Here is a 22,610-nt window from a genome sequence, read left to right as displayed (position 1 = left end):
TTTTTCCTTCCTAAAAGCAGCCTGCTTTTCTCTCTCTCAATCTCTCTCTTTTTTTTTTCTGGTGCCCCTGTTTATACAGCTTATCCCTTATCACACTGACAAGACTGGGAACCACAGCAGATGGTCCCCCCAGACATAATTCTAACAGGTTTTTTGTGCAAACAAAAGATAAAGAAGGCTACAGCAATGATTTACTGATATCTAAAGTTGAAAACTGACAAAACACAAACTGCTTTTTTCTTACTGTTTGAACTGTTTATCCTTTAAACTACCAAGACAGATATGGCCAAAATTAAATATGATTTCAAAACTATAAAACCAAATACCCAGTTTTAACAGCCATTAAGTTTTGTCTTTGAGTTACCAAAATGTCCTGAATCACATGTTTTTTTAAACACTACCCACCATTCCCTTTGTACCAGCAGAAAAGGAAAATATTTGTAAATTTCTATCTTATTAATCCTACTTAGTTGCTATGTTGTGAAATAAACTACTCATCTGGATTTTTCTTAAGCAAGGAAAATGCATTTGAATTAAAAACTCCAAAATATTTTCCCCAAGAAAAACTAACTGAAAAATGAATTAACTGAACCAAATCTGGAATCTCGGTTGTAGGGCTAAAATGTATCTTATTTCAAAATAATCCACCAATTGAATATAACACAAAACCAAATGGAAAATGTCCCCCAAATTACTCATCCTTCAAGATTAAAGAATGTTTACACACCATAAAACAGAAGCTCCCCCATGACATTCTAATTGCAAAGAGCACTGTTTATGGTATACCTGAAAATCCAACAAGAGCCCCAAACGATAATACATAATGAAACTGACAAGCATCTGAAATAAACCACCCAGACATCAAGCAAAAATACACCAGACAGACCCACAGGGCTCTTTTAATGTAGGTCATGATTGTCAGACCATAGCAAAAACACGGTGACCCTTGATAAAAATTAACCTTGATTATATGTAATCATGCACATAGTCTGCTCTCAGTAACCAGCCCTCTGAACTAAGTCCATAAAACTGCAAGAAGTGGAGGTCACAGGCCGCTGTGCGCTCCTCTTCACCAAAGACAATGTCTGCCCCATCGTATTTCCGCCAGTGGAGGTACAGGGACAGCTTCCATCAAAATAGCCCAAGACCTCTGAGGACTCCATAGTAACTCTCACTTTCCAAGAGGTCTTATTACTTCAGCAAAATGCACTTATTTTATAGTGTGTTTGTGCAGATATACACATGACTCCATAAAAACCTACATGTGTACACATTCCGGCTAAACTCCTTGATCTTTCTAGAGGTATAACATGCCTGGGTTTGGTGGGAGAATTATAAAAGCAAGCAAATTAGAATCAGATCACAAATAGCAGGCCCAACCATGTAATCTCTCACATATTCTCTTTTCGTAGAAATCACTCAGTCTCTGACTAGGGGAGAGGTGGTGTTAAAAGGCTGATTTTCTAATTAATCCAAGCTAAGATAAGCTTTTATGAAACCTTACAGGAGTACAAAAATCCCCCATGCAGCAGAACAAAAATGAGTATGTTCACATGATACAGACAATTTATCCACAGCTAGTTAATTCAGGTAGTGACAACGTAACACTAATCAAGACTGCATTGTAAATTTTAAAGCATGAGCCAGCTAGTTACACTGCCTTCCACAACCACAAAGTAGATGTTTAATTTTGCCAGCCAGTCATCACACATGAGAACTGAAAACAGGACCAAGTGAGAGACTATGCTCACATCAGGGTAAATCCATTACTACTGGAAGAGCCGTGGGTCAAAAAGTTCACCTCTGTAGGGCATACATCATTCAGTGGAAACAATAGGTGTTCTCTGTACAATGTTTCCAAATCCAATCTAAATCCACTGTACCATGGGGAAAGAAAGCACAGATTTTCCTGATGTTAGGGATATCCAAGACTCAGGAAACTATAAATGTAGTAAGTATAATCTAACAGTTGTTATCTGATGGTCTATATTCTAAACCAAATATTATATTTATTTCTGAACAGAAAATAAATTCTATCAGACACAGAAGGAATCTAATTCTGAGTTTTGCAGCAAAAGTATGGCATTTATGATAACGCTAGGACAAAATATAAAAACACCATGCTGACGCAGGACATAGAACTTAAACACAGCACATGTTCTTTAAACACATATTAGGTTCACTTGCATCTGCCATCCTTTTGGAGAATGGAAACCCCCCCTAGCTGAAACATGTTTGTTAATAAATATAACTTGAGATCTTTCTTTGGAATTAAACTGTAAAAGTGTAATGAAAACTAGCTTGTTATACATAGCAACAGTAGCATACTATTCTCATTATGGTCACTGTACACATATTCTTAATACATCAATAACCAACATTGACACGCAAAGTAAAATAAGAACACCACTGAAATCCACAATGGAAATTTTCAATCTGAAAGAGCAGATCTAACATACTTTCTTAAAAAGGCAAACAGGAAATGTGTAACAATGAGTTGTGCAACGTGGTCCTTAAAATCCTGAACTCACTAAATGTCATCATATTAGTAGGAGACTCTGGCTAAAAGCTAATTTAATACTTAAATGTTAATATAATTTCCCCATTACTACATCTGCCATGAATGTTTTTTCAACCAATAAAAGCAAGTTTAGAAAATGGTATGTAAGAAAAGAAAAATCCTCCAGTAATATCCTTGTTACATAGATAGTCACAAATACACACTACTTCCCAGCCTAGTTTATTAAAAATTAGTACCATGCTTTCAAAAACTTGCGATTATTTGAGCAGAAATAAAGAAAGGAATTAGCTTAATAAAAATATCTAAAAATAATATAACCAAAATTAGGCTACTGTCTTGCCAGGCATGAATATATAAAAAGAGTGTAATTTTATCTAAAACATGTAAAGACTAAATCCTAAGATAATTAATTTCTTCAGCCACCACAAGACAAGTGAGTCACAAAAACAGCACTGGATAAATCTTGTTACAAATACTGCAATGTGGACCCATACATATGATAAATAAAGTATAAGAAAGCACTCAGCATTTCTATGTAAACTGCTTCTGAAGGATTATTATGGAATGCACACACTGGCTGAACTTAAAGTGTTCGGGTTTTAAACATTAATTTACCTTGACTATGTGCATGTCAAAATGAAAGATTGCTGTCTGGATGCGGACGTGCCGTATTAATATTGAACACGGGCCTTCACTTCAGGTCAGCAGTCACTCCGAGTCTACTTCAGCAAGTGGTCAGAGTAATGTACTCATTAAAATGTATGTGTTACAAGGTTATCTCCCCGAAACAGCTCTCCAATAGAGGTAGCCTTGAAACTTAAGCATTAGATATGCTAGAACCAACCTCTAATTGTCACAAGTCTGGAGAAAATTGAACTTACTCTCACTACCTAATAACCAATAAATTTAGTTGCTTTCATCAGTATCTTGGGAGAAGTCAGAGTTTTAAATTATATGAAACTAACCGGGCTGCCTCCGACAGAGTTAAATGCTCTTAAACCAACCTACACAGACTGGAGGATCATTTTAAATCTTGAAGCCAAATGTGGACTTTTCTTCATTTTGGATGCCTCACCGTATTTCTTAATGAAGTAAAATGTTATTCCTTTCATTTTTATTAACTCTTTTCAAATTATTTTCCACTTTGGTGAGACAATAAATTTCAATTCTCCAGACTAAAGGCTGACATACCAAACAGGTTTTTCCCCCCGATTCAAAAAAATTACATCTGACCTTCAGCATATACAATGGCATGAGTAACTAGCCCCAAAAAGCTCAAATACTTTTTAATTACTTTTCAGCATCAAGGATAAATCTTCCCGGTTTATACCTGGTCCACTGAAACAAGATTGTTCTCTAGCTCAGACATTCATTCCTTTCTCTCCCAAGTCACCCAATTATTTCACTAACAGGTAATTCTTCATTTTAATAACATTTTTAACATACATAAACTATGGTCTTTGCAAGTGTGTCTTTCCTCCAAAAAATGCTGATTCACTTTGTACACAAAAGCAGACAGGGTCCCCAAGTTTGTAATTAATCATTTTGCATTGCTTCATTTCCTCATTATCCACCCCATCACTAGATAAGGGGAAGAACGCGGAGAAGGATAGGTCAACAAAGATAGGAGAAGTAGGGATCTTCTCCCACGTATGAGACCATACCTGTCTTTCTCACTACAAATACACAGCACCTAACAGCAGGTAACAAATATCTAATGAATTTATAAAGAACAAGAGAACACTGGAGTTGAACTCGCTCATTTTATGCAGAAGTAAACTGAGGTTCAGAAAGATTAAATGGCTCGGTGAAGATCACAAGGCAGGTTGGTCAACCTCATGCAGAGTCTCATTACTTTTTTTTTTTTTTTTTTTTAAAGATTTTATTTATTTGACAGAGAGAGAGCGAGAGAGGGAACACAAGCAGGGGGAGTGGGAGAGGGAGAAGCAGGCCTCCCGTGGAGCAGGGAGCCCGATGCGGGGCTCTATCTCAGGACCCTGGGATCATGACCTGAGCCGAAGGCAGACGCTTAACGACTGAGCCACCCAGGCGCCCCGAGTCTCATTACTTTTTAACACCAACATTTTTCTTACTCGTTCTCCCACCTATAGTACTTACTCTTTAAGATCAACAACACAACCCTCTTTCTAGAGATTTATGTAAGTTTCCCCTTTACAGAAATATTGGTGGAAAGTAAGACCTTCCCAATCAGGGGGCTAATTTTCTAAAACTTCCCATAGCAAAAGAATCTATTTGGGGGCAGGGGGCGCCTGGGTGGCTCAGTTGGTTAAGCGACTGTCTTCGGCTCAGGTCATGACCCTGGAGTCCTGGGATCGAGTCCCCCTTAGGGCTCCCTGCTCAGCAGGGAGCCTCCTTCTCCCTCTGACCCTCCTCCCTCTCATGCTCTCTATCATTCTCTCTCTCTCAATAAATAAATAAAAATCCTTAAAAAAAATTATTAAAAAAAAAAAAAAGAATCTATTTGGGGGGAATTTTAAGATCTAAGGGAAGGATAGAACAGATAGACCAAAAGTAGAAAAAGAGCCCACGGATGGGCACCTGGATGGCTCAGTTGGTTGGGCATGTGACTCTTGGTCTCGGCTCAGGTCTTGTTATCAGGGTTGTGGGTTCAGGCCCCACATACTTAAAAAAAAAGAAAAGAAAGAGAAGAACCCATGAGAGCCCCTATCAAAAATGTTTTAATTTGCTACAATATAATAAAGACATCACACTAAAAGAAAGGACTAAGTGACATTTTACACTTTCAGTTCATAATGATGAATACTGCATTTTTAAGGCCAACTATCCTTTGCTTTTGAGAAAATTCAGGATCTTCCTTCTACAGTCTCATTCAAACATGAGAAAATTTTTTGACTTGCAACAGATAAAATACATTCTAAGATGCTTTCACTGTATCTAAAACATTTATAAGTCCAATCAATTCCTTTCTTACTATAATAGATTCCTATATTTCTGGGGTCCCACAAGGTCCCAGGGACACCTCAACACAGATCTCAACTTTCTCCTGGCTCTCAAATACAAGATGGTAAATACCAGGGCCCAAAACTCTCTCTGTCTTGCAGGCTGAAAGGTTAAAACCTCTACCGTAGGACCTATCAGTCATTTTTCTTCCTCCTGAATTCCCGACCTTCAATTTCCTCTTTTCTAAATTGTCTCAAAAAGGGGTGATTTAAATATACCTAAGAAAAAAAATCTAATGACCTTGAAAGATTACATAAACATCAACCTAATACAATCTACTGGAACTTCACACAAAGAGAAACTGTACTGGGAGTGGAGGAAGAACCTTCAAATTTGGTAACTAGTTTCATACTCAGATAAAGGATTTCTCCATCCTCCATAATACCTTTAGGTTTAAAACAGCATAGCACCAGAATTAAAGCATTCAAGTGGCTGGCAGTCAATGCTAATTAGTATGACATGCTCAGACTTATCAGATGGCCCATGACCTATACCCATAATGAAATCTAACTCCAAATGTTCTTGACCAAAGTAAAAAAGCATTTCTTTGGCAGGTGGCGGAAGGAATGATGAGTCAGGAAGAAATACTCAACACTGGCCAGATGCCTTAAGGTATCACCAGTAAGAACAGGAAAATTAAAAGAACCAATTGAAGAAACTAACAAAGAACAATGTGCCCATTTTATTTAGTCGCTTTAAGCATGAAATCTACACTCACAGTGCCCATGAATCACAACATTTGTAAAGCACAAATAAGGCCATTTACTGTGGGCAGGCTCATAAAAGAGTCCCAAAAACTTATAAAAGAACTATTTGAACTAGAAAAATGCTAAATTTAATTCTTTCAGGTGGCAAGAAATCATCAGTGATTTCCACCTAACAGTAAAAAGAAGGACAACGCAAATGAGAAACCAACTCTGTATACAATTGTTCAGGACATTTTACTTGTTGCTCATGAATGACACGAATATGGATATTAATTCATTCAGCAAACACTGAGAGCTTATTATAGGCCAAACATGGTAGTTGGTCGTAATGAATAGAAAAGCTGTACTCAAGTTCAGTCTAATAGGACAGAGAGGGGGTTGTGAACACATAATCCCAACAGAGTCTAGTAAGTGCCACAAGCAGAGATAAAGATAATCTTGGTGAAAGGAGTGTGTTAAGGACGAGCTTGACTGGGGGAGGGGGAGAAAGGAGGGAGGAGCAGAGTTAGAAATGTCCAAAAAGGATTCGCACCTGACATTTCTTAATACAGCGCTTTACCTCTTTCAAAGTACGAAAACGTGTGTGAAAAAACATGACCTGTCCCTCATACTTCTGGAACAGTCAAAATGGGTTATTCCATAAATGAGAAGTAAAAAAATAAAACAGAAATAAGCTCACTGAAAAAAGATAAAGTTCACTAATAATGTCATCTTTGAAGCAAAACCTCAAATCTTCGAACACCTAACCCCTTTTCATCCTGTGAAATCACTCCATTCTGCCTCGCTGGTTCCCCAAAGAAGCCATCTATTATATGTTACCTCGATATCCTATTTAGCCTCATTTCCTAATTAACACTCACCATGAGAAAGAGATGTGCAAAAGAGAAACACAAAACCATTTAAGTAGATTAAAATGAATTAAGCACATGTTTAAAGTTCCAGTTTGTTTCAGAGATTCAAATTTAAAACATTTCTATATAACAGTGAATTTTCTTTATTAATAGTTAATAAGAGCTAACACTTATCAACCATTTATTAATTTTCTCAACCCTGTAACCCATTTTAGAGACGAGGAATCACAGGCTCAGAGAGATCTGAGAAATACTTATTCATTTATGCCAAGCATGCAATTTAAAAATTACCCCAGGTTTTTCAGACATTTGAATTGGTCAGTGTCCTTCAGATCAAAGTGAGACCCAAAAACAGGAAACAACAATTTCAAGGCAAAGCTAAAGGAGCGTTACACTTGCAGATCAAGGCCTAAATATATGAAGTAAAAAAAAAAAAAAAAATTCCCTCCTAGGATACTTTCTATGGAAAGGATAAAAATAATTTATAAGGAGTTTCTGGGAAGAAGAATAATAAGTGAATTAATTATATTTAAGTAATACAAATTTTTATTTTTTCTATGAAATTTTTATTATAACAAAAATTTTTTTTAAAGATTTTATTTATTTATTTGACAGAGAGAGACAAAGCGAGAGAAGGAACACAAGCATGGGGAGTGGGAGAGGGAGAAGCAGGCTTCCTGCTGAGCAGGGAGCCAGATGCGGGGCTCCATCCCAGAACCCTGAGATCACGACCTGAGCCGAAGGCAGACGCTTAACGACTGAGCCACCCAGGCGCCTCACAAATTTTTTAAAAATATTTTAGTTCTCTCATATGTTTTAGACCTTGGTCATCCTTACCCCTTTTTCTACCATGAGGCCCTGAAATTCTCAACCACATATGGCAGTTTCCTACCATGGGGATTTTTAGACACATAACCCTCAAAGTGTACAGAATAGAAAAAGGGCTATAATAAAATGATTTACTTCTTAAAAACTGCCTATGATGACTATTTCTCATTCTTGTAATATTTTCTCATTGACATTTTTAAAAAATTTTTAAAAATCAAAAGGTATTAACAAGGCCTTGCTTAATAATACCAGTGACCCAACTCTCTTTCCTGATTAAAAGCTGACAGTATCTGGAGTACTTACTACTCTGAGTGAATATTCAGATGTAACAGTCTTATTAAAATTATGTTCATTTTATAATTCCCTCTATTACTAATGCATGCTTAAAGAAAAGGATTCTGAGATACATTTTCTTGTTCTTTTCCAGTCCTTGACACACCCTGGTGAGGGGTACCATGGACTAACAAGCACATTCAACCAACACAGATTACTGAAATTAAAAAGCTGTAACATATTAACATATCTAGGCCACACAGAAGTGTCACAAGGTAAAATCATCAGCATAAATTAGCACATTATTATAAGGCATCTACACGAGCCAGATAAAATCTCCATGATAGATCTTTTTTCATAACAAATATATAATGCTATTTGATTGGATTTCTTTTAATCACAAGTATTATTTGCAGGGAAAGTATTGCTTGTATAACATCACATTTTACTAAGTCAGCTTCCCTGAGAAGAAAATTTGAAATTAAGGAGAGCCTGGGTGTGTGTGGGGCTGGCGGGGGGGGGGGGGGGGGCGGGGGGACGACAGGGTGGAGAAGGGGAATTCTGTTTAAAGCATTTGGAGGACACTTGGCTGTCTTTCTCCATTTTGCATTTTTGCAGAAATAGAGGTTTTTAAAAAGTCATTCTGAATGCATTTTTCTAATTTCCTTACAAAAACCTGAAAACACAAAGTCATTTAGGAAAATAAACATTTACCAAATCCACAGAATTTTACATCTACACACACACACAAAGGGGAAAGAGCAGATCAGTTTCTTGCTATTTTAAATAATTAAAACATTCTCTACAATAATAGTATCCTAAGAGTATGGGGTCTAAGGTATTAAAGTGTCATAATACATTCCTTCTATTTTCCATACAATTCATAGCTCACAGAACAGCTGTCAAATACTGGAAGAAAATATCTAAATAATAGTCTTTAGCTACTGGAACAGTTGCTGAATAATCAAATCCTCCTTTAATTATTCATTTTTAAACAATTCAGACAAATCACATATGTATCATATTACTAACATCAACAAAGGCAGCAACAAGAGTGAACACTTAAATATAAGCACACACACTCTCATGAACATAAAACAAACCTCTAACTGCCATGTGTGTCCTCACTTCCCCCAAACTACATACATTCAGTAACTGAAACAATAACATCAGAGTGCTAAGGATGACTTTTTCATGGAAAAAGAAGTAAACTCTTTATTTCTAAGGCCTGCACCTTAGAAAGTGGTATTTAAGGAAAATTAACAAAAACTCATAAGTACAGGTTATGCTAACCCGACACATTTTCTAGTTTTCAATAAAGGAAACAGTGGAAGCTTATTCACAATTACCTTAGGTTTTTTAACCTTGCCCCTCAGACAAGAGTCAAGCATTTTATAATATTAGTAACAGAGGTGTTCTCTGCTTTTCTGCTTCCAGTAAAAATTATTGACAAATTCTGTTCATATTGAAAACCAACTACAGACAGCTTTGACTGGACATAAAAACATCCTACTTGTATTCTCCTGCTCGGGGCATAAACTATGTTGGCTGCATTATGCTCCATGAATGAACAATCAGGAGGTTTTCACCTAACCGTATGGGAAGTATATGCACCACATCCTGCTACATAAATAACCCTCATTTCTAGTCACGTTCCTGTTATCTAATTTTTGCATTTCTCACCTGAGAAGCTATTCATAGAACCTAGATTCTCCTTTCATCACATTACTGCCAGTAGGAAATTCAAGCAATGACAGATTTTGCTAAATTTTCAAAGGTACTTTTAACATAAAATAACATTCCAGAATGGATAAACCTACGTGGTGTGACCTAAAAGCCCACACAAATCATTTATTTATGGTTGTTATGTTTTAATCACTGGACTGTTTTTAGAGGCTTAAAAAAATTAATGGTTTTTGCTATACAAAAGCAACTATGTTTTCCATGAAACATTAGCTGTCACATCAATACAAGGTTTTATCATTAATTATACTGGATTACACAGGAGTTTATGTCCACAAAATGTTAAATACCTGAATTTCCAAACCATTTCAAAATAAAAATGAAACCTGGTCCTAGTAAACCCTACATGAATTAAAGACCCATTTACAAAACAGAAAATTAAATGTAAAAAATATAACCTCAATTTAATACATTTGCAGATAAAACATCCAATACATGTTCTCATCAAAAAGCAAATTAAAAATATTAAACATAGGTAAACAGTGCCACCTTTCGGTATATTTAAGGAACTGAGCTTCTAAATTGTACAAAACATCTTTAATGCAACACAGATGACAGAGTAAAGCAAGAAATTCAAAAACCATCAGTTTACAGTTTAATAACAGTAAAGCTTAATAAATAAATTAGTTATTTATCTTTTAAATTATAAACATTTTCAAAAACTAAAACATTACCTCATGTTTACATGTTTTCATTTCAATTTCATGAGGTTGGCTGAACATCACTTCATTTAAAAAACAAAAAAAGAAAGAACTGACAAGGCTCAGAAAGTTTTAATGACTGATCCAAACATCCCTCAGGTGAGAATGGTTGAGCCATCACTGGCTCAAAATTGCTAGTTTTTAAATTCCTACATTAATTCCTAAAACATTATAGAATAAGTCAAATCCTAGAATTATCCTACGTTGCAGTTAATGCACACGTATCTACCCTGTGTAAGATGTTGCAAAATAGTTCTTGCTTTTACAATGTTTTTTGCAGACGTGCAAATGGAAACATGTTTATGTTTACATTCCTCCTTGAAGGATACACAAACATGGACTACACTCAGAGCAGTTTACACATCACAAACACAACCACCAACATCTCTTCATCCAATAGTCTTCTTCCTATCTCCAAGCTGATTAGAAAAACCTTCACTGGAAACTGAAAGCCTTCTCGCTACCTTCTCTGCCCCACCCCAGGAGATTTACGGCTTGCACGTGATTTGCAACTCACCTAAGTCACAAGATTAAAAGCTGCTACTAAAGAGGTGGAAATGATAAGCTTCAAATACTCTCCCCTAAAGCTTCTCTGCCTTAATTTGATCTCGTATTTAGAAGTCTGTGCACCATTTTCAATGTCTTCCATTTTTACATCTTGCAGTGATTTCCTAATTGGTTTTGTTAGACCTATAACATATGTATTCTAGAACACCTTCACAGGTCCTTCATTCTTCCAAGCCAGCTAACAACTCAGCTCTCAAAGAGCACAAAATATTCCCAATGATCTTTGTCTCTGATTCACTTTTTACCATGAATTTTACTCAAACAGCACTCATCGAGTACTTCCTTACAGTGACTTCAAAATCACAGTTAATATGTAATGATTCCATCTTAAATGACATAGCAACTCAATTAAAAAGACAGCAACAACAACAAAAAAAAAGCTAATATGATGATGGCTAAAAAATGATTGTGGAAAACACTGCAAGAGTCAAACCAGCGAGGGACCAAGGGCCCTACTTCTTCCCTGAAACACAACTTCACAATCCAATGCAACAGTTAGACCTTAACCCAGAAATGCATTTAGTGCATGAATTAGCCTCACCTCTTATTCATAACATATTCAAGAAAAAGGCACAGTGTAAGACATGAAAGTTGGTAAACTGAGCTATTTTTAAAAATGACTTAGTGGGAAGGATCAAGCAAAAACACGCTAAGAGTAAGTTTTTTAGAAGGATTTCATTTCACCCCGTAGCTCTTTTCTCAACATTACAGGGGCTGGCTGCTCACCCTCAAGAGTAAACAACATTCTGCATTTTCTCTAGAGACTCTTCATTGCTTTCCCCTATTTCTGTATGGCTGAAAATCCCATTCTGAAGACCCTTAGTTTTATTGCTCTGCCTGCTTTAGTTCCTGGGTAGAAAGGGAAAAAAGAATGAGAAAATGCCTTTCCCACTGCCATCCTTACACTATGCACCCTTATCAGCTGTCACAAATAACTCAACATTTGAACACAAGTAATCCTCCAAGATCACCTGTCCCTCTCTGACTGCGCAGGCACACACACATATACGGAAATACATATAACCAAATGTTATTAGGTCTGAGGAAACATCCAAGTTTCTAGTACTGAATTCAATCCCATTAAATTGAAAGCAATTACTGCTCACAATTTAATAAGGATGGATTAAATTAGATTTCTGATTCAATATAATTTGCAGTGTCCATGTCAGGAAAAGTGATAGTATGAGTACCTTTTCCAAGACCTGTCAAGACTACACAGACTGGACGTGACATAAACCTAAATAGGATTCTACTGAAAAACTCAAGGGACTCACACACACGCACGCATGCACGCAAGCACACCCCACATTTATTTAACCTTTAGAATATACTTTAATGTTTTATTCTGCTATAAAGATAAGAAGTATAAGGGCGCCTGGGTGGCTCAGTTGGTTGGGCGACTGCCTTCGGCTCAGGTCATGATCCTGGAGTCCCGGGATCGAGTCCCACATCGGGCTCCCTGCTCGGCAGGGGGTCTGCTTCTCCCTCTGCCCTCTTCCCTCTCGTGCTCTCTGTCTCTCATTCTCTCTCTCAAATAAATAAATAAAATCTTTAAAAAAAAAAATAAAGATAAGAAGTATAAAGTTACTTCGATATAGTCAAAATAGCATTTTTACTGGTTCACTAATGCACTTACATTGAATTCCTACTCTGTGCCAGGTCCTGTGCTTAATGATAATAATGATAATCCATGGGGCACCTGGGTGGCTCAGTTGGTTAAGTGTCTGCCTTTGGCTCAGGTCATGACCCCAGGGTCCTGGAATCCAGCCCCACGTTCTCCCTCTCCCTCCGCCTGCAGCTCCCCCTGCTTGTGCTCTCTCTCTGTGTCAAATGACTAAAATCTTTTTTAAAAATAATTATGATGATGATAATGCAAACACACACTGAACACTCTACATATACATATACATTTGATCTTTATTAAAAACTACTACTGTCTTCATTAAGTAAATAAGGACACTGAGGCACAGAGATATTGTCGTCTGTCCACTCACACAGCTACTACATGGCAGTAGCTGGTTTTACAGTCTAGCTTAATGTTAATAGCTGGCTACAGTCTCCTGAAAATTGAACGGCACTTGTCTCTGAGATGCCAAAGGTAAAGATGATTAAGGTAGAAGGAACTCACATACGTTGGGAGAGAACATGTAAAACAGACAGGAACTAACTGAGGGACCACTTCCTCTCCGCCTCGAAGCCAGGGGAACAAATGGAACGTGGCAGCGCAAGCAGAGTTATATACAATCAGACTCTGGACACTTAGAGTCAGGACCAAAAATGATGAAATTAGCTGATCTAATATGTATAGTCGCAACTGTCTCTCTCTTTCTCTCTCTCTCTCTCTCACACACGAATCTATGTCTATAACATTATAAAAATTCTTAGAAACTCTTAAATTTGAGAATCACCAAGCGACAATAAAGAAAGGACCAAAAGGAAAGTCTCTGCAAATGCCTGGATATTCAAATCACCTCCCCTTAAATTAACCATCAAACACATGTTGGTCAAGTGGGAATGGTGGGAAATTTTACAGGGCTGTAGTTTACGGCATTCTCTTTTAATATTAAGCTTCTTTAACCTTAATATATGTTAACAGATTTGAGGATTAATGAACTACTCAAAATGCGTCTTATGCAAAGGTTAGTTTTTAGAAAGTGTCCAAGCAAGGTAACGGTAAAGGTAATAAGTGTTTGTCCTCAGTTTCAAAAACTCCCACCTGAGTAAGCTCCTACGGCCAAGAGGACAACCACCACACTCTAGGACAAACACAGTCAGGGCAAGAGCTACGACGATGTCAAGCAGTGCGTCCATGAAGGAGTAACTTCACATCTGGTCTCCAGCATACATGTTGCAGGCAGATTGTACACAATCCGTGCTACCTCTGAGAAGGTCAGCTTGTCTAATTCTTACATAAATACTACCACAAAGTTTAAAACGTAGTACATTAGGAAAAAATAAGGTGTTAACAAAGTTAATGGCTTCTAAGAATTTTATAGAAAGACTATTTGTAACATGAAATTCACTTTTCATCTATCACATTATCGCTACAGTGATCATGCAAGAGAATACTGCCATCTATTGTCCAAGAGCTAAAAATACATCATATCTTTAATCCAAACCCACTGAATTGTTCAAGGCCAGAAAGAGCCAACACTACTTTACACATTCAAGGGTCAATATCTCAAAAAAAAGTTTTTCCCAAAAATCAAAGACAGTAACACAAAAAACAGACTTTTAAGTGAAGCTTCCATGGTAATTATCATCTACTCTTTTCTTTAAAGAAAGAAAATTAAAATTTAAACACAGACTATTTCTAAATAAATTATCCAAAATAAAGTTTTACAAAATCTAAAAGGTAATCTGGATCATTAAGCAATTAAGCAAATATCAAGTTTCTGAAAATCTTTGATTTTTCTCTCCTAAAAAGTCTAAAATATTAAAAGTGGAAAATAAGTTGTTCAATACCAGAACGCCAGCAATTTTAAAATAGTCATCGTCACACAAGTTAGCACCGCACAGCAATTTATTCACAAAAATACAACTACACATGAATTGAAGTATTAGTAATACCTACATAGTACAAGACATACAAACAAGAATTAAGTAACCTAAAAAGGTCAGGCCAAAAGTGGAAGAGGATGAAAGATGATATTCAAGTTCCCAAAGACAAAAAGACAAACCTTTCCCATATCTACTAGGTAAGAAAACTGAGAGAAAGAGTTCAAAACTTTTTTCGAAATAAATTACCACATAAGTCATTAACTATTACTGGTATTTCACTTTGGATGTAATACCAGGCTAAGAAAAATTATGACCTAGAACCAACACATTGTAGAATTCACAAGCGTGAACTAGACTTTCTCTTTGTCTGTTTAAAAGGTGAAGATTCTAATCAACCATGCAAGTTTACTCTCAAACAGAAGGGAAATAATGCCTGGGATTTAAAAAAAAAAATAAGGTTGACACTAATCAATTTGTATAGATAACCCACAATTTAGTACAAAATCAAAACTAGTGATTATGCCACTTAATAAACTGTAGATTCAAAGACATGTAGTTTTGTGCTTCACATGATAAAGGAGACTCTTGGGGGGCACCTGGGTGGCTCAGTCAGTTAAGCGTCCGCCTTCAGCTCAGGTCATGATCCCAGGGTCCTGGGATCGAGCCCCACGTACTGCTCCCTGCTCAGCAGGGAGTCTGCTTCTCCCTCTCCCTCTGCCCCTGCTCGTGCTCTCTCTCACTCACCCTCTCTCAAATAAAATCTTTTTTTAAAAACAGGAACATTAAAAACATTAAAACATTAAAAAAAATACACCCTCCCAAAAAAAAAAAAAGGAGACTCTTGGGCCAACGAGATGAAAAGTAACAGAAACTAAATATTTCCATGCTCCATTTAAAGAAGGAAAAAGAAAACTAGAATATAGAGATCAGAAAAAGGAGCATGCATCCTATTTTATATCATGTAATGAGGAGTCCCAACACCCTGTTAAAATGTATTAAGACATTTTTAAAATGTTATGTTCCACTGAAGCATCACAAAATTTAAACAAAACTGCGTATCAAATTTAAATTTTAGGGACTTAACTAGAGAATCCCATTCAGTTTTTACAATATAAAGCATAATATAATTCCTGATGTAATGAAAAGCAATTTTCCTCCATTTCTCAGTCATCTTGGACACATTTTAAAATAAAGACAACCTCCTTACAAGACCTTCCAGGTAAAATGGGTAAATTGTATGGGTAAATAAAATGTAAATTATACTTCATTACAGTTGTTTAAAATTAAAAAAAAAAAAACTTATAGGACAAACATTGATCACAATACACCACGTAAGCCACATAGTATCTTTACTACAATGCTTTCCTTGAGAGGTATACAAATTGGGCTCCATTTTCAGGTGACATAACCTTCTACAAGGGGACCACAAAAGCAAGTTATGCATAATATATGGCAATCGATTATATATACCAATGGCCTTCCAAACTGAAGCATTTCTAAGACTGAATTATGTATTAATGGTTTTCCAGTTCCATTTGTCCATATCTTTCCAAATGATGGAGTCTTTCATTAATACATACATACAAGATGCACAAACATTATACTAATTCTCTTACACTCTTAATTCTCTTCAAACCTGTTCCCAACTATTCCCACTTTCAAAATCCTATTTTAACCCCCTTAGATCGCTCATCTTCCTCAACTTCAACCAATGCATCTTTTACCTTGTTAGCATTCCCAATCCACTTTCTAACAAAAGCAGAGCTTCTTTACTCAATTCCTTCTGCAATCACAAAATGACTTTTCCTGGCTCAAGCTAGCCATTCCAGAAATCCAAGTATAGGATTCCAAAATTTCATTCTCCTGTAACATGAGGTCTGGTCAAAAAGAGGCGGGCGCCTGGGTGGCTCAGTCGTTTAGCGGCTGCCTTCAGCTCAGGTCATGATCCCAGGGTCATGGGATCGAGCCCCGCATCGGGCTCCTTGCTCGGCGGGAGGCCTGCTTCTCCCTCTCCGGCTCCCCCTGCTTGTGTTCCCTCTCTCGCTGTGTCTCTCTCTGTCAAATAAATAAATAAAAAATCTAAAAAAAAAAAAAAAAAAGAAAAAGAGGCTGTCTAGTTTTACTAAAAAGCCAGCTGTTTATTATACATACTAAAATGCAATGTGCCTACAGGTCTCATTTTACATTCAGAGATCTCCAAATTACTTTCTTGCATCAAATCTTAATACTGCGAGTTGTTTTGTTTTCGTCAAAAGGTAAGAATACTACCAAACCTCTTAAAAGACTTCTATCCTTGAAAGCTGAACTTTTTGGAAAGACTTGGAAGAAAGAATACAGCTCTGTGATCCAATAACAACGGTCATCTCTCCCACAATAGGTACATCACCATTACTTTTTCTAAATCACATCCTGAAAAAATGTCTGCTTCTACCACCCGTGCTGTCAGATCCTTATACTAAGCTTATAGTAAAATTCTCAACTTTCAATGTGAAATAATGTTTTTCCAGTTATCTTTGCCATTATTAAGATTTATGAACAATATTCCTAGTGGTTCATGCAAATAACCTAATATATGAATATGGCCATAGGAACCAGGGAGCAAAGGTAAAAGTGAATTACTGGCAGGGGCACGTGGGTGGCTCAGTCGGTTTAGCATCTGACCCTTGGTTTCGGCTCATGTCACGATGTCAGGGTTGTGGGATCGGGGTCCACGCTCAGCGCAGTCTGCTTGTCCCTCTCTCTCTACTCCCCCCCACCCCACCACACACAAATGAATAAATAATAAAATCTTTTTTTTTTTAAAGTGAAGTACTGGAAGTACTTTTATTTTTTTTTTTAAAGATTTACTTATTTATTTTAGAGGGAGAGAGAACAAGCGGGAGGGAGAGGCAGAGGGAGGGAGAGAAAGGAAGCAGACTCTGCTGAGAGCGGAGCCTGCCTTAGGGCTCAATCCCAAAAACCTGAGATCATGACCTGAGGCAAAAGAGTCAGACCTTAACCGACTGAGCTAGCCAAGTGCCCCAGGAAGTACTTTTAAAAATAATTACCTTAAGCCTATAGTTTTCCAGCACAGAGGACAGAGAAAGTAAAAGCTTATAAAAATAGCCTGAAATGCCCCCATGAAGAGGAAAGTTAGATCAAAAGATATAGTTCCTATTCAATGTACAAAAGACCTTGTTTCCTCTAAAAATAAATAAATAAATAAAACAAAACCAAAAAAAAAAACGTTTCTATGTTTAACACCGAGCTTTAAAACAGACTCAACCGTATCTATGAGTGGATAACCACCCCTCATACTACACTCTGCAAATCATCAGAGCAGAATTTATGTTCACTATGACTTCCAGATGGACTTCAGAAGGCATCACCTTTAGCTACAGAATACAGAATTTCTCCAAGGAAACTCTGGGTTACACTTAATAAAATGTCTACTCAGCACATAACTTAATACCTCATTGTAAATAGTCACTACTAATATATGTAATTTAAGTCAGAAACCTAAATGTCAGGATTTTTTAAGTAATTCTTTAAAAGCCTAGGTAAACAAAGTCTTTGTTCTCTCTTTATCTTCAGGTACAATCTATACAAAATTAGCAATAGACATGAATGTGTGTTATGAACTGTAACACATTATACACAGGTAAATACTAGCCGTGATGATTAAGGAACAGGAAGGCTAGATTAAAGAGCTCTTGTGGAAGGCCTACACTAGGACAGCTGATGGTTCTTTCATTGAATTCCACTAGAGATTCTGGAATACAAAAATCAAGATGTTTCATTTGGGGGATGGGGAGATGGGCAAATGAGTGAAGGAGTGTAGGAAATACAGGCCTCCAGTTACGGAATGAGTGAGTCACAGTAATAAAAGATACAGGACAGGGAACACAGTCAACAGTCTTCTAAGAGTGTTGTATGTGACAGATGGGAGCTACACTTGTGCTGAGAACAGCAGAACATAGAGAGCTACCGAATCACCATGTTGCACACCTGAACCTAATGTAACAGGTGTGTCAAATAAAACTTCAAAAAATTTTAACAGAAATAGAGTACCAGTGTTCACATATTACTGTGAAGATTAAATGAAGGAATATGGAGGCCCAGCACATGGTAAACCCCAAACGAACATAGGTAATTATTGTTATCAAAGCAAAAAGGAAAGAAGATGTTATATTTATGTTCCACCAGGAGATTACTTTACAGTTATGATAAATGAGGTGAAAATGGACCAGGCAGCTCTCAGCCAACAATGCTATCTATAACTAAAGTAACAGCTCACTGCCAGCTCCCAACACAGCGCTGAAATTAAGAAACTGAGCATATTCCTGAGGTATGGATTCCAGTGGTAAGTATCCCCCTTTCTCTCCTCTCCAAAACAACAACACTAAAAAAAAAAAAAAAAAAAGGCTTCTAATAAGGATTGTACATAAGAGTCCTAAAAGTCTTTCAGGAGAAATTTCAAAATGTTGGGCAGCAAAAAAATAAATAAATAAAAAGCAACAACAAAAAAAACCACAACCTATCTAATAAAACCTACCCAGTATTAGGTTTCCATACTGACCTGCCTTCGAAGTATCAAGTTAGAGCAACTACACGGTATGAAGCAAAGAGCAGCGGTCATGCTGACAGCCAGCCAAGTGCAATGTCCACTCTAGCACAGAGTAGTTGGGTAAAGGTGTGCAAAGCACGTGTCTCCCATCTCCCAGTCTCAATCTGCTGGTCTTAAAATATGTGGTAACCTCCTACCAAAGTTACTTCATCTGATCCTTGCAATAACTTATGTGAAATGCCTAACACTGTAGACTTTCAACTAATTCAACTCCCTTGCCTGGAAAATGTATACAAAAAACCTGATTTCACTTAAAATTAGCTGGCACAAAATACTGTGTCACCTAAGAGAAGCAAAATATACCTTTTTCATTTAGTTTCATTTTGAAGGTGAAGGTCCACTGCTTTTTCAGCTACCCACAGAATTGGTCTATGCATCTTAATATCTTTTTATTATATAGGTAAGCTCAAGATATTAATTGAAATGTCATGGTAACCAGTTCTTAAAAAAAAACAGATTAAGGGGTGCCTGGTGGCTCAGTCGTTAAGCGTCTGCCTTCAGCTCAGGTCATGATCCCAGGGTTCTGGAATCAAGCCCCGCATCGGGCTCCCTGCTCTGCAGGAAGTCTGCTTCTCCCTTTCCCATTCCCCCTGCTTGTGTTCCCTCTCTCTGTCAAGTAAATAAATAAAATCTTTAAAAAAAAAAAAACAGATTAAAGCAGGCAAAGTGGGTTTTTTTTCTCTCAAGAAACTTTATGTGCATTCATACTTTAATTATGTACAAATGTGATTTCCAAAAAATCCAAGTCCAAACACAAAAATGTAGCTTTAATGTCCTTAAAACTCTACTGACCCATAAGTGTAGTCCTTGAATGTATTCCTTACACAAACATCTGGGTATACCAATCTAATATATCCCATTAATCTCAGTCTTAAAATTTAAAGCTATTTCAAATTAAATGGCCAGGTCCAGGAAATAAGCTTCCACTTTGGACATTCAATTATATTATCTCCTATACCATAGAAACTAGTACTTGTTTCTACAAACAGATTTTCTTAATTCAAACATAAAATGTTATATTCTAATAGATGCAAAAATCCTCAACAAAATATTAGCAAACCAAATCCAACAATACATTAAAAAAAATCATACACCACAATCAAGAGGGATTTGTTCCCGGGATGCAAGGGTGATTCAATATTCACAAAACAATCAACAATCAATGTGACAGGTCACATCAATAAGAGAAAGGATAAAAACCACACGATCATTTCAACAGATGCAGAAAAAGCATTCAACCAAGTACAGCATCCATTCATGATAAAAACCCTCTGCAAAGTAGGTCTAGAGGGAACATACCTCAACATAATGAAGTCCATATACGACAAACCCACAGCCATCATACTCAATGGTGAAAAACAGTTTCCCCTAAGATCAGGAACAAGACAAGAAGATATTTGCCAATTTGCTCACCACTGGAAGTCCTAGTCAGAGCAATCAGACAACAAAAAGAAATAAAAAATATCCAAATTGCTAAGGAAGAAGTAAAACTCTCACTAGCTGCAGATGACATGATACTAAATATAAAAACCCCAAAAGACTCCAACAAGAAACTCCTAGAACTGATAAATGAATTTAGTAAAGTGACAGGATCCAAAACCAATGTACAGAAATCTGTTGTATTTCTTTACACTAATAATGAAGCAGCAGAAAGTGAAATTAAGAAAAAAATCCCATTTGCAATTGCACCAAAGACAATAATATATCTAGGAATAAACTTAACCAAAGAGATAAAAGACCTATACTCTAAAAACTATAAAACAGTGATGAAAGAAATTCAAGATGATTACTGAAATGGAAAGACATTCCACGCTCATGGGTTAGAAGAACAAATATTGTTAAAATATCTGTACCATCCAAAGCAATCTACAGATTTAATGTAATCCCTGACAAAATACCGACAGCATTTTTCACAGAACTAGAACAACCCTATAATTTGTATGAAACCACAGAAGACCCCGAATAGCCAAGGCAATCTTGAAAAAGAAATATAAAACTGGAGGTATCATAATTCCAGATTTCAAGTTATATTACAAAGCAGTAATAATTAAAACAGTATGGTACTGGGTGGCTCAGTCGGTTAAGCATCTGACTCTTGGTTTCAGCTCAGGGCATGATCTCAGGGTCATGGGGTCAAGGCCCGCAACAGGCTCCACACTCAGCAGGGAGCCTGCTTCTCCCTCTCCCTCTGCTCCTCCCCGGCTCATGCTCTCTCTCTCTCTCTCTCAAATAAATAAATAAAATCTTAAAAAAAAGAAAAACAGTATGGTACTGCATAAATATACAGACATAAACCAATGGAACAGAACAGAAAACCCAAAAATAAACCCACAATTATATGGTCAATTAATCTTCAAAAAAGGAAGAATATCCAATGGGGGAAAAGACAGTCTCCTCAACAAACGTTGTTGCAAAAACTGGACAGCAACATGCAAAAGAATGAAACTGGACCATTTTCTTACACCATACACAAAAATAAACTCAAAATGGATTAAAGACCTAAATATGAGACCTGAAACAATACAAATCCTTGAAGAGAACACAGGCAGTAATTTCTCTGAGATCAGTAAGAGCATTATTTTTCTAGATAGGTCTCCTGAGGCAGGGAAAATAAAAGCAAAAATAATCTATTGGGACATCAAAATAAAAAGCTTCTGCACAGCAAAGGAAACAATCAACAAAACTGAAAGGCAACCTACAGAATAGAAGAAGATATTTGCCAATGACAGACCAATAACCCCAATAAAGGGTTAGTATCCAAAATATAAAAAAAAACTCATACATACAACTCAACACCCAAAAAACAAATAATCCAATTAAAAAACAGGCAGAAGACATGAACAGACATTTGTCCAAAGACGATAGAAAGATGGTCAATAAATATATGAAAAGATGTTCAAAATCACTTATCATCAGGGAAATGCAAATCAAAACTACAATGAGATATCATCTCACACCTCTGAGACTGTCTAAAATCAAAAACACAAGAAACAACCAGTGTTGGTGAGGATGTGGAGAAAGGGGAACCCTCTTGCACTGTTGGTGGGAATGTAAACTGGTGTAGCTAGTGTGGAGAACAGTATGGAGGTTCCTCAAAAAATTAAAATAGAACTACTCTATGATCCAGTAATCACACTACTGGGTATTTACCCAAAAAATATGAAAACCCTAATTCAAAGGGATACATGCACCCCTATGTTTATAGCAGCATTATCTACAACAGCCAAACTATGGAGGCAGCCCAAGTGTCCATCAATTGATGAATGGATAAAGAAGAGGTGGTGTGTGTGTGTGCGTGTGTATATATTCCTAAATATAGGAATTCATACA

The 22,610-nt window shown here is 36.8% G+C and overlaps 1 protein-coding gene across 6 annotated transcripts in view; it reads right to left on the bottom strand.

Annotated features, from left to right (window-relative positions):
- CDKAL1 (CDKAL1 threonylcarbamoyladenosine tRNA methylthiotransferase) overlaps positions 1-22,610 on the bottom strand; it is a 642,750-nt gene that overhangs the window by 598,054 nt on the left and 22,086 nt on the right. The gene's annotated exons all lie outside the window — the stretch shown is intronic.

This window comes from Halichoerus grypus, chromosome 9, assembly GCF_964656455.1.
Source record: "Halichoerus grypus chromosome 9, mHalGry1.hap1.1, whole genome shotgun sequence".
NCBI lineage: Eukaryota > Metazoa > Chordata > Mammalia > Carnivora > Phocidae > Halichoerus > Halichoerus grypus.
This window is presented reverse-complemented; position numbering and strand designations above follow the sequence as displayed.